Below are 14,462 nucleotides of genomic sequence, written 5' to 3' on the forward strand. Positions count from 1 at the left end.
GGCTGTTACTCCCCAGACATACACTGTCTCCACTTCACACGACGTAAAACTTGACAACACGTACCTCACACGACTCGACATCCTCAACTCGACATTTTCCTGCGGTGAGAGCTACGCGCTAGCTCTCTCCAATGGCGAAATTTTATCGGAAGTGCTCGAATCTAGATAGCTGGGTACCTCGACATCATCCTTATCCCCACTCCTTCTCTCTTCCTCCCAAAGTTCTTTTGTTCATTTATGTGTGTGTGTGTGTGTGTGTGTGTGTGTGTGTGTGTGTGTGTGTGTGTAACTCATACGTTAACAATTTACTGATTTGGATTATTGTCGCTTCTAATTCCATCTTCATCTTAATAAACCTCATCTTTCCTTCTCTTCATCCCTTTGCTTCTTTCCCTTTTCATATTTTCACCTCAGTCGTCCATTCCACTGCTCCACTCGACTCGTAACAGTCAGCTACGTCACACCAGGAGTGACGTAAGTGTACCGTCATCAAACACCCCCCCAAGGTACAATGCCCCTCTCATCTTGACTTTGGACACTTCTGCCGCTTCTTCGCGAGGAGGTAGTGCCACCGTGACCCGAAGATTAAGTCTTGAAGTTTCTGTATATCACGGCGATCTTCTCTCATTTGGGTCACTCTGTAGGCAGATCACCTTCATGGTTTAAGACCTTCCGTTCCTCCTGACGGCGTTCCGCGACAGCGGCGACCAATCTGGCCCTTCTGGACCATCGCTTCGTTAGAATAATCTTATGTTTCCACCAGCGTCCTGTACTGCGTCTTCAGCTCATGCTGAGGGAGGAGATATGTCGCTTGGCGCTATTAATCTAGGTCCTTAAAACAAAAAGACAGAGAAAGAACACTAATGTGCTGGGATGGAACGCTGGCGTCCTTGACAATTTCTCGAGCTGTCGTCTCTATTAGGGGTGAGGACAACCTACATCGTCCGCACAAGGCAAAGCAACTTCATTACCTTACGCAAGACCCGTCTCAGATGTCGCTCCCTGCCTCCCTCCTACAGCTGGTCCGCTCAGACGTTTAACATGAAACTGGTGTAAGAAGTGACTCCAGGTGTTGTTAACATTCTTATCTTGTAAACGTCGCTGACCAGCTTTATCTAACACTGTCTAGCCGCAAAGGAAAATGGCACACGCATCCGTATCTTACAAACGTCTCAGAGGAGGAAGGGACCACCCACCCCCACCGTTTTTCTTCACGTACTCTTACTCGCGATGGCAATCTTGCTGGTCAACGGGTCCTGGCGGCCAGAGGGCTAGTGTGTGTGTGTGTGTGTTCCCTGGTGGCTCCCGACAAATGCGGTTGACGGTTGCCTGAATGAAACCAAGATGCATGCGTTTCCAGGGAGACAGAAGAATGCAAGCACACATGTATATTCGCATTTGCCTATCTATCTATCTATCTATCTATCTATCTATCTATCTATCTATCTATCTATCTGTCTGTCTATCTTAGACTCCTCCGCCTTCACCAGCATGTGGCTCCTGGCTCCTCCAGCCTCACAGGTCACCAATAAAAGAGGAACCTCTGGGGAGGAGCTTCATGGTTCCTCGGAGGCCGACATGGGAGCCGGGGAGACTCAGAGTTTATAGGTAAGCAAGAAATGTTGCCTATTTTTCCCGGCTATAAATTTTGGGGAAAAAAAATATCAAGGTCGGACATAATGGTTTTTTATATCAGATCTTTTCTTTTGAATTCTACCGAGCAGCATTCACCTGGAAATCCGTACGACTGAAGGCAGTGAACCGATGTTGGATGTATGATCCGGCCAAATATTGGAATGTGAAAACCAGACAGGTAAAAGCTAATGAAATTCATCGTAATTTTACGTAGCGGACCAGAGAAGAAGTGGACGATACGTAGCACATAATAAGCATGATAAAACAAGGACTGTCGGTGTGGATACCCAGTTCAGGAGAGATGGAAAATAAGCAATTCTTTTAAAAAGTTGATCACGATGTTATCTGAACCTTTGCATTAGTCATGATATGGGTAGGTGGAGAGAAGATGAAGATCACAAGTGCAGGGAAAGACAGACAGAGAATCACAGATAGAAGACGTGAGGGAGAGAGAGACAGACGAAAAAGAGCAGAGAGTGAAAAGGGATTGGATCCAGTGTATCACGTGATTCCTGAGGCCCTGGACAAGAAGGTATAAGGCATGAATGGGAAGCAGGCTGAGGAGAACAACTTCACAGCAAATGTATAAGTAATGTAACTGCGAAGTAGAGCATCAGAGTAGCACTGAATCTTCTATATATATATGCTTTTTGTTTCAGTAGCTTGGAGTGGATGCTATCCATTGTACTTATGAGATCTGGGGCGTTGTAATCGTATGGTGTGATCGCATGTAATCAGTGATCGAATAATTCTATAATCACGTGTAATTCTTAATGTAATCGAATTACCTTACATAAAATCTATGATATCATGATTACTTCCCCCGAAATTTTAAAGGTTGCGAACGAGGAGGATATACTCGACTCCAACGAACAGCAGATAACATTGATGATAAATTTATTACAAGAGACGTGAAATTTTGTCATCGTCAAGAGAACCAGGTCTGTGTCGGCTTCATGGCCATCCTCAGTGCCCATTTGTCTAGCGCTGCTAAGGAGGCACCCGACCCTGACCGCTGCTGCCCTTAAAGAAAAAAGAGATAAAAAAAAAAACGGGATTTGGTGCAGTGCTGAATCCTTTCCCAGTAGCTCCAAGTAATGATGATATATCATCAAGGACGTAATGGCCTCAGTGACTGTTAAATTGTGAACAATAAGATGTAGATTATGCATATGTATGATGTCTTTTAGTCTCCATCGCTCATGTGAAAAGAAGTAAATTAGTTCATTACTCCCGTGGTGTAGGGGTAAGCGTTCCTGACCATGACGCATTCACGGGCCGCCTAGGTTCGAAACCTGGTTACGGGAGTCGGTCCACAGTTAACGCAGCCGTTCATCCAACCTTAGGGGGGTCGGTCGATAAAATGGGTACTTGGCACAGACGAGAGAGAGAGAGAGAGAGAGAGAGAGAGAGAGAGAGAGAGAGAGAGAGAGAGAGAGAGAGAGAGAGAGAGAGAGAGAGAGAGAGAGAGAGAGAGAGCGTTAATGGGATGGCGCCATGATTAGGACCTCAGATACCCGTGCCGTCTCAGCTAACATAAGAAAGAAAACTTTAAGTTGCAATCTGACTCACCTACATTTACGACAGGTTTCTGTAACTGTGTAATTTTGATACCATCTTCAGCGACAGTCGTTATCCCAGTAGTAACTTCAACAAGTAGTCGTTATCGTAATGATATCACAAGGCGAAATGACCATGCCTAATCCTCACCTCGGCACACGAAGATAGCACCGCGTTCAGTAGGCGAGTATTCTCCACGCCCTGGCCGAGATCCACGTCTGTGGGTGTTGGCTTAAATGATCTTACCCTCCCCCGGATGGAGCTCGAGTTCGGGACCTTTGTAACCCAAAGGACGGGACTTCAAGCCACTCTCCCCAGGGCGTCGAGCATCTTCGACCATGCCTTCATGTGACTAGACTTACAGGGTAAAGGAACACGAGTTTTTGCGAAGGCTGCTGATTTGACTCTTGTCCTTATTCTCCCGTATGAAAATGAGATCTTCATTGTGGCAATGTGTGTCACTGTGTTTATCACGAGGTTAGGTTAGGTTAGGTTACGAGACAACGTCATGTCATGTCCAGATAGCGTCAGGTCAAGATAACCTCAGATCGGAGAGAAGATACCGTCAGATCAGAATCGTTAAATGGAGGACATGGTCAAAGAAAACGGCTAAGATGTTGAGAATATCTAAAAGATGAGCGCTCGAGAATCATCGTCATCGGTAAAGGGTTTCAGACGTGTTGACAAAGAAGTTAATTGTGTCAGCTAGACCTTGAAGATCGTCCTTGGCAAGGGGAAGTGGCACTGAGGAGCGGGGCTGAGGGAGCTATGTGTCACAGACAAACGATGAATTCAAACTCCTGATATCAAAATCTGAAGGCAAATAAAAAAGGTTATATGATGATCCTGAGTAAATGTAAATGTGCAAAAGATAATCACAGAAGATTAATGATGAAGATAGGTCATGAGAGGAACTAGGAACTACGAAATATGAAGAAGAATGCCAAAGGAGACTATTGAGTCTGTGGGAACTCGTGCTGAAGGGAAGGACCGTAATGCAACTTAAGAAAACAAGTAATGGAGGTTGGAGGTATGAGAGACTGGTGAAGGCGAGCGACGGGAAAACTGGTCTGTGATGTGCCTCTCGCCAGCTGGTGCCTGATGTGCCAGCTTGCAGTCTCACAGAGCAAAAAAAAAAAAAAGAAAGAAAAATAAATGTGAAATTACGACAACATTTTCTTCCAGGGACAGCTAACGGGGCAAGGAAACTTGTATTTCAACATTGCCTCAGACAATTTCGGGAAATTGTGCCAAACAGCGACCTTTTCCCCGAGAGCTGGACTTTCAAGGACGTGAAGACACAACTCCTTACACAGCTCTCCTGCCCTCAACAGATGGAGGAGGATAAACAAGTCCGAATTTGAACCGCTTCTCGGCGGGCGGGGCGTCAAGTTCATCACATAAACACAACTGAACCTGTCACCTGTGGTGTGGGGTGGTGTGCTGTGAGGGTGAGGAGGAGGATGCAGGAGGAGGAGGAGAAGGAGGAGGAGGAGAGAGAGAGAGAGAGAGAGAGAGAGAGAGAGAGAGAGAGAGAGAGAGAGAGAGAGAGAGAGAGAGAGAGAGAGAGAATAAAAGAACTTGAAAGACGAAGTAAGACGGAGACTGGAGAAGAGAGATAGGAAATAAAGGCTCTGCTAAGGAGTACTGTAAACATTACCTCTCAAAAATAACAGTAAAGACGACAGATCGGAAGGTTCCTCTCGCGCTGAACCTTCACAACAATGCCTTGGAAACAGCTATTATCATACGACTGATCACGAGTGACTACTGTCGTCAAAATTTACATCGTGGTTAAGGAACGAGGCAGATTCGATTGGGAATTTATGTAAATTTGTAAAACTTGTTCGGTATTGTGTAACGACTTGCTCCACTGAAAGGGTAAGGTTCCTCTACCGTGTCTGGATACTCAACCCAATAGAAACTTTTGTATACATACTTGCTGGGCAGAAGATGAATGATGTTTATACGAGAAAATGAAGTTTGTTAATTCGTTATTCACAAGGCATAAACGCTCGCGTCAGTCGATTTTTTTTTTTTTTTTATTCAAATCACAAAATGATGACATCAAAAGAAGAAGAAAGTAAATGAACCAATGTCCTCCATAGAAAGTGTCTTCATCCAACTTTCAGTTCGCCTCCTATTAGAAAACTCCTCGACTTCGTCACTGATTTATTCGAATTAATTCTTTTGTTAACTTTAATCCAGGAATTTATCACTCGAATGGAGGCTCCTATAGAGCACCGAGTCCCTGATGGATCTTGGATTCCATTCACCAGTTTCCAGTCCTCTAGAAAGTTACGGTAAAGAAAAGAAAGGAAAAAAAAAAGAAAATCGTTAACCAACTTGGAAGAATTCTGTTATATTATCCAGATAATCCTTCCCAGTTCCACTGTTGTCCCGTGATATTTTCCCCCGTTTTCGATTCTGTTTAGACGAAGAGATTTTTTTGAGTCATGTAATCTATTCCCTACTTTTACCGGTGCTTATCATCTATCTAAGTCTTTCATCGCTCAGGCGTAAAGTGATTAACCGAGCGATACCATGAGTGCAGGAGACAAGGCCAGGTTCTGGAAGCGTGTCAAGGAGGCAAGCAAGAAGCTGAGGAAAAGTGCGCAAGACGCCCTTCAAGTGTTGACGTCCGGGGGGGTGGGTGGTGTCTGGAAACTTAAAACTGTTGACTTTACGACCCACTCCGTCAGTTCTTCTCCGTCCTATTTTGTTTTTGAGAGGTCGTTCCTCTCACAATTTGATACAAATGATGTAGAATAAGCGTAGCAGAGCCTTGAGGGCTAGCGACCTAAAGACTCTTTGATAGAGCTGAGTTGTTCACACAAGGGCCCAAGTTAAGGCATAATTCATGTGTTCGGGGGAAGTTGGCGTGGGCGGGTGTTGGGAGAAGGCTGGTATGCTGGTAAGTATGATCGATTCTGGGTGAAGTTCCTTCCCTGTTGTATGTGACGAATGCTACTGAACACTGACTGGTAGGTAATCAAGAGTCTAAATCAAGAATGTCTATACATTTTATATTTCTTATATGTAGTCTACATTGTGAAAAATAATGTTTTTTTTCTATTCTATTTCATCAAACTTTTACGCTTATGAAATCGACGAACGACAATAAACTTATGTGAATTTTTGAAGTTTTCGAGAATGGCTAGATATTTGAATTTTCTTTTCTTGTTCAAGGAGATCAACTAGACGGTGAAATCTATGGGACTCTTGTGAGAATTTTGAATATTCAAAGCAATAACATCTGAAGCACATGTTGTTGTCTTTCGGCCTATCCATGTTTACACAACACCTTTTTCTGAAATGAATCAAAGATATAAAGGAACATCCCTGACTGACGGCCATTAATTCTATCGTAAAGGAACGAGAGAAAATGTGAATGGCTACGGGGGTTGGCGAGGCGTGAGTGAAGATGGGATCAAACCCTTACAGTTTGTAAGAATGTGAGCACCATGAGAGGGGACAGCGAAGTGAGCAACAGAGGAGACAAGTCTCCTCAAGGGTGGACATAGGTTTAGAGCAGTGGACGGAAGGAGGAATGAGGGAGTTTAATGATTATACGATATCACGAAGAATGTGAGTTATACGTACGGTTTTCAGGAAGGCCGAAATATATGACGAGGTGGATTAGGATAATCGAGGGAGGCTGGTAGAGAGGAACAGGATATCAGCAAGTGACGGTAGATGAGTTATTGAACAGACACAGAAGATGAATAGGGAACAAAGCTACCAGTGTACTTTATATGAACGAGGAGAAACCTAACAGATGTTAAAAATAATCGAAGCTCAGACAGAGAACAAAAGACGGAGAGATGTGAAGACAATCATTCTTTTCTTTATCGAGAAGCAGTTAGAATAGAAGTTAGGACAACCGTTCTAATATACAAAAGAGGAAGGTATCAAAAAGTTATGAAAGAAAGATGATGTATTAGGAAAAAATACAGTCATGAGTTAGGGTAAAATATAAAGTTTGTTTTCGGGGACCAGATTTGAGGTGATGAAACGTGGGTACCAAATCCCGTAGACGTTTTTGTGTCGATTGTAAATAAATTCGGGATAATGTTTACCCCTGCTTGCCTGTACTGTCAGGGAGAATGTCCCATTAACTGTTACACTTAATTGGAACCTATGATCATTCTAATCCATTGATAAACGATTAATGAAACTATACAAGTTGTACGGGCTAACGATAGTATACCGAATGTTCAACGAGAGAGAGAAAAATTCGCTACGGCAGTTCTATACAAATGGTCTTCAGAGGAGTACGTGAACCAAATACATCGGACCGTAATGCAATGGATGTGACTCCAAGACCCGGCCCTACCTACATGCTCAGAGTGTAGGGTCCTGACTGATAAGGGGCAACCTCCGGGGGGGGAGCAGGACACGCTGTCCCTAACACCTTAAATTTGAATTTTTCTTTTAGGTGGGGGGCCATGACCCCTCTCCCAAGCCTCGTGATTTAAAGGGGGTAGGGAGTTTGAAGAGTAGAGTGCCCCCTAAAAAGGCTATGGCCGACCCTGAGTGGCTATAGCTAATTATATGAACATAGACGAACATAGTTGTGATACAGTAAAACAAAATAATGACATCTGCACTAGAATGATGTTTCTAAAGGACGAAGAAGTACTTTCAAAGGAAGTATTCAAACATAACGTTGTTGAATATGAAACTGAATGAAATAGATGTATGTTTATTACCAATGACATATAAGCATGGTGGAAATAAGGTGAATAACAGAAGACTGAAGAGAATAGATGACTTGAAGAAGAAAATGGAAACTGAAATACGATTGTCACCATAGGGAACCATTTATACATCGCCCCTTATCCAGTGTCTCATTCAACACCATGTACTACTCTCTCTCCCCCCCTCTCAATCCCGCTTTCATACTTCGTGTCTATCCTTCTTTCTTCTTCCCTCCTAGCAATTCTTATGATCTTACTGGGTTACTCTACCTTCTTAAAACTTGCGATGCTCTTTTAAGAATATGTTCTCCTCACAGCGGAAATCCTTCCAGCCAGCCCTTTTGAGGCCAAATTTTTTTCCTCGTTTCCAAAGTGTTCGGCCAGCACACTACAAAAGTCTGGTTGTTCTTAAAAGAAAATACGTGTACAGCCCGTCTCTCTCTCTCTCTCTCCCTCTCCCTCTCTCTCTCTCTCTCTCTCTCTCTGGTACGCACGTAGGTGGCCCAAGGAGGTGGGGGTAAAGCTACGACCCACCCCCATCCACAACCCTAACCTTCAAGGTAAGTGGAGGCGGGACTTGACATATCATGACATCCTCCTCTCCAGAGATGCTGACGAACGCGGGAGTGAGGCGGAGTTGCCGTCAGGATTACACGTGGAGGAAAATGCACCAAGGCAACGACGAGGAGGAAGCGAAGGTTACAAAATATTTGGTACAGAGGAGGACGGGGGAAAAAATATGCGTTGCTTCGCTGACGCGAAGGACCAAGACCTCCTCTTTTTTTGTTGCTGTTGTTATTGTAGTTGTTGTGGTTGTTGTAATTCTAAAGGGATGAGGGAGAGTTACCTTGAGCAAAACTTGAGTAATCTTTTCTCCTCCTTCTTCTTCTCTTCCTTCTTCTTCCCCTGAGTATCCGACAGCTGGCGGAAGGATCTCTCAGACCCTGCATCAGAAGGCTGATTCACGCCATCACTATTACGGTCACACCGACGCGACTGGAGGTGAGGGAGCTAGGGGTGTGTGTGTATAGTCGAGGTCCTGATTCTCGTTGACTTCATCACTTATCTTTTTTTTCCACCCTCCTCCCCTCGAGTCTTAACACACCCCTATGCCTCTCCTCCCTTCTCCTCCTCCTCCTCCCCCTCGCACCGCACCGCACCACCTCCTCCAGGACTAGCCCTCCGACGGCCCGCTGGGGGTTGGGGTTGGGGGTCAGAAGCCGCAGACATTAAGAAACGCTTACGATGGCCGAGGAGCCGATCTAATGAGGTACTGCAGCAGGCGGGAGCAACAAAAACGTAGTGAGTGAGGAAGCAGGAGGAGGAGGAGGAGGTGGAGGAGAATGAGGAATATGAGGAGGACAGTAGAGGAGACGAGCATATTACTGAGGACGATGGGTGACGACGGTACCAACTGGGGAAGTGACGCTGTTTCCCACACCAGGTGCTGATGTGGGAGGGAGGTAGACGTGTGAGAAGAGCGTGGGGCGGGAGGAGGTTGGAGGAGACGACGAGAGAAAATGCCATGATGATGAGTGGTGAGGAGGGTGATGGATGACTTGATAGACAATACAAGAAGTAGAGCAACTTTTCAAGAAAAAATGAAACAGCGAACAAGTATAATAGATACAATATGTGTGTGTGTGTGTGTGTGTGTGTGTGTGTGTGTGTGTGTGTGTGTGTGTGTGTGTGTGTGTCCTTTCATTCCAAACTCAAAGAATGACGATCCAACTGGAGCCATTATGAGAGTGTAGCGTAGTATAAGACTGTCGCTACCACTGTAGTAAGACGTCATAAGCAAGTGTTCCATTATACTTCTTCTTTACATAATTCGTTCCATTCTTACATTATCCCAGCTCATGAGTTGTCATCCACACAAACTTCCTCCTGCTGAGGTGTATTGTCTTCTTCCCGGCCTGTCCCAACCTTCGATTACCTCAGCGAAGAAAATTGCAGACATGTTCAGGAGGAGCCAAAAGACCTGTCATCACCCCTCACCATTTCTCACTCCCACCCCCCATCATCCCTCACCACAATCCCTCACACCACCCACCGTCTACTTCACTATCCTGCTTCTACCACAATTTAGAATGAGTCAGTAGATAACCACCTCCTGCTCCCCACTTCTCTCCCACACCAACTTCTCCTCCCTCCCCCTCCATCCCAGTGTCTCTCACTAACCCCCCAGTTTCGTCCACATATTCCCCCACTCCCTCCTCTCCCTCTGCAACTATCCATTAAACACTTCACCATAAGTAATGTCAGTTCCTGGGAACATCTCGCGTCATTTTCTCGGCTTTTATCCCGCCTAGTTTAACCGATATCTACCCAGCGGTCTCCCGACACAGTGTGTGGTTATACTTGATGTAGCCCGACACAGTGTGTGGTTATACTTGACGTAACCCGACACAGTGTGTGGTTATACTTGACGTAGCCCCACAAACTGTTTGGTTGTACTTGACGTCCCCCCTCAAACTATTCGGTTATACTTGACCGAAATATATGCGGTAAAAATAGAACATTTTTCGTTCTGAAGTTTGAAGGGGCGAGGGTGATGGGAGAGGGACTGGTGGGAGTAGATGGCGAGTGGGAGGGAGGAAGGGAGAGGAAAGAATGGAGGGAGGGAACTACGAATGAGGGGAAGGTTAAGGTGAAGGAATGAACGTGTATCCTACAACTTAGGAAGACGCATACTGTGCCCTGCGTCTGCTGGCGTCCTTGACAGAGTGCGGTAAGCCCGCGTATATTTCACAACGTTGCGCAAAAATATGTGAGTAACATTTTTCATGGGACAACAGGCCAGCAGTGAGGGATGCTGGCTGGCTGGCTGGCTCTCTCTCTCCCCCCCCCCCCCCTCCCTCTCTCTCTCTCTCTCTCTCTCTCTCTCTCCCCACTCTCTCTCTCTCTCTTGCACGCGAGAAACGAAGACCCCTGAAGTGGATGCATAATGGCCGGCTGGCCGGCTTGCAAGGATGATGTTTTCACTACAATATATATATCATAGTCTAGAAGACTTCGGGTGTTCAAGAGGACGTAGAACTCTTTCGAGAAATTACCAAATTTTTCAACGTTAGCTGACACGGCTCAGGCAGCTGAATACCCTAATCATAGCCATCTCACCTACACTCTATATATACACACACCATAAACCTAAACCTAAACCAGGTACCCAATCCATCGACCAGCCCTTATGAGGAGGATGAACACCTAGGTTGAGTGCGAACTCGACTGACGAAGACCAGAATTCCAGCTTATATTAGCTCGACCCTTGGAGACCCGTGAATGCGTCACGCTCAACAATGCCAACTACACTACACCATCTGGGTGTCAGATTGCGGCCCTTGCTTCTCCCGTCGACAAGGTCCCACAACCCGGAACTACCAACTGTATGCCAGAAGAGATCTTTCCACACCCTCTGGTCTAGCTGCCAGGTTCTCCTCACCCTCTGGTCCAACATCGGTTTCCAGTAATGAGGGACCTGCTTCCACAGCCCAGATGGGAAGAAGGTGAATAAGAGTAAAAGTCTATATAAGCCCTCTAGTTTGTGGTGTCCTTCTAATTAGTCTCTTATATACATATGTATATATATATATATATATATATATATATATATATATATATATATATATATATATATATATATATATATATACCTAACAAGGGCCTTTCCAAAACTGGGATATTATCTGACCTCTAAAAGATAATCTACCTGGACACAGGCAAGACGCTGGTCTTTGACTCAGAAGAAAACAAACATTTCCTGGAAACATCAGAGCATCAGAGGCCTTTGGAACCGTCTGGTTCCCCTGGAACACAGGCTCTCGGAAATCAGCCTCGAATAGATACTGTGATGTTTGATAATCTCACTGGACATCGGTCAATAAAAAGGATTGGAAACCACTACGTTGTATGCAGTTTGTACACTTGGATGCAGAAGACCTTACCAGGTGAGGAGCAGCTGGAACATCTGTAATGCTCTAACCATCACATTCCTAACCTCTGTTACTTGTTATAACTGACTTATTGCAACTGTACAAACCTGCCTCAGTCAGAGATAAGGAGATTTATTCGTTGAACATCCTCTCTTCTTCCCATTTCCTTCTTTCTTCTTCCATCTGCCCTCTCCCTCTCCTTCCCACTTCCTTCTCTCTTCCTCCTGATGCTCTCTTCTTCTCCTTCCCACTACCCTTGTTTTACAGCCCACCGGGATCCTTTACCCCTCTTACTGTTCTTCTCTTTTCTCAAACTTCCCTTGTTCTCTGCACTCCCAAGCACCCTCGAATACAACCCCCTCCCCGCGCCCCACCACCTCCACTCCTCAAGGTCTTCGCCTCCGGAGACCCGTCCCTCCCAACCTACAATCAGGAAAAGATAACTTCACCTTCAACCATCGGCACCTGGAAATAGACATTCCAGAGTATATTTTACCCTAATTAAGTTTCACTTAATTATGCAACGTAGGTTTCACTGCTCAATATCAAAGAGGATTACATTTTTTGGTGTGTGCAACTCATGAAGGAAGGAAAAATATCGCATTTGTTAAAGGTTTGAGAGGTTCGAAGCAAGGTATGTTGATGACGCTTCATCAGGATATGATCGTATATGTTCATACGTAGAGGCAAGCCACACTCAGATGTATCAAGTATGCTCCACAAGACTAAGGTCAGGTAAGTTAGATAACTTGACGAGCCTAACGTTGGGTGCACTTCTAACGTGAAGTGTGTTAGAAATGCAGCACCAAACCAGACTAACATATGTTTGATATGCTGACACTAAGCCAAGGTTAGATATATCTGACTAAGACATAACCACATGTATCACTTGTACACCAGGTGTTCTTGTAGTTCATAACATGAAACCCTCTACTGTTATGGACATGGTAGTTTCTGTGTTTTGGAATTTCGAAAAAAAAAAGATTTACGACAGAAGTTCCTTCAAGTCCACTTCACAAGGAACTACTGAAGTGCGGTTCATTCAATACCGGCGATGGCGAGGATACGAGACGCCATGACCTGCAAATATTAGCTCATAACGGCGAAGAAATTTTGACCCTATGACCTTTGGCTCGTCCCCTCATCATCTCCAATGACGCCATCACCTCATTCTGCTCCCTCCTTCGTCGGGGGCCGTCACCCTACCTTCTATCCCTCCTACAGACGGGTCGAGACACCGTCCAAGCCAGCCTTCGTCAGGGCAGTCTTCCTGCTGTGTTCTCCCCTCCTACGGACGAGTTTTTACGACAGCCTTTAAGACGTCGTTCAGAGGAGCAATTTTCTCTCGTCCTCATGGTATAAACTGGGAATTATAGCAATAAACAATTCTCTTCAGGTGATTTAAGACAGTTTTCCGCAATAACTAACACCTTGTATGAGGGCTGTAGAGGATTCAAGTCACATTATATAAGAGCGAGTCTCAATAGCCAACATCACGTATCCCGGGTGTCGTAATCCACATCTTTATCACGGTTTCATGCCTGAAGTTCCTCATCACTTTCAAAAAAAAAAAAAAAAAAGAATTTACACAAGTTCTGAAAGGGATTCGTAGATTCTTTTCTTCTAATTATTGATTTCGAGATATTCGACTCCATACGAAAGATTGTTAATTTTTTTTTGTCTTTTCTTGTGGCGACGCTACGCTTCTGCATCTACTGGTGAAAGACCAAGGAGGAGACTTCCAGTAATCGGCTTAGGACAGAGCTGATGGTTCGTTAGTGAAGGAGTATTAGCAGGAGTTTTGTCTCAGTTCGCCAGTGTGAGTTCTTGTTGTTCTTTAACTCTTCCCAAAGACGTCCTTAGATTTTTGATGAAGGTAAATAATGACGTATTTATCCTTCTCGTTGCTGCTGGCGCGATAGATATGTACGTTTATTTCCCAAAGACAAGCGTACGCCTACCACCATTAACCTTTATACTATGACTATCACTACCACTCCTCCATCTCCACCACCATCGTCCTGACAAGTACTGTCTCCCCCACTACCACTATCACCAGCACTACCACCATCATTACCAACAACACAGCCACCATCGTCAGCACTACCACCACAGCCACCACCACCGCTGCCTTCACCAGTACTACCCATCTACCACCACTACCGCCAACATCAAGAACTACCACAACCAGCACTTAGACAACCACTATCCACGGCATCACCACAACCACCACCACCACCGGTCACCTAATACATTAACCAACAGTGCTGGTATTTGACTTAGCACAAGTTAAACCCCGCCCTCAGCATTGTAAGACACAACAGGCCTAAAAAAAGGGACTGAACATCATCGCTGTTCCTCCAACAGGATCTGTAACCCTTAGGTCGATAGGAGAGGACCCTAACATCTATTACCTGACTGAGAGGTCCTTTAATTATGCTCCAGACATAATGACTATAATGCCTGCTGTTGTGTGTCACCGTCCGCCAGAGACAGCGCGACTCCAAGACGAGAGAGAGAGAGAGAGAGAGAGAGAGAGAGAGAGAGAGAGAGGAAAAGCCAGGGAGGCAAAGATGTTGCCTATTATCTGAGTACCTCAGAGAGGGACAATAATAGTACATTAGCTCAATATCGT

The sequence above is a fragment of the Panulirus ornatus genome, chromosome 58 (genome assembly GCF_036320965.1).
Source record: "Panulirus ornatus isolate Po-2019 chromosome 58, ASM3632096v1, whole genome shotgun sequence".
Taxonomy (NCBI): domain Eukaryota; kingdom Metazoa; phylum Arthropoda; class Malacostraca; order Decapoda; family Palinuridae; genus Panulirus; species Panulirus ornatus.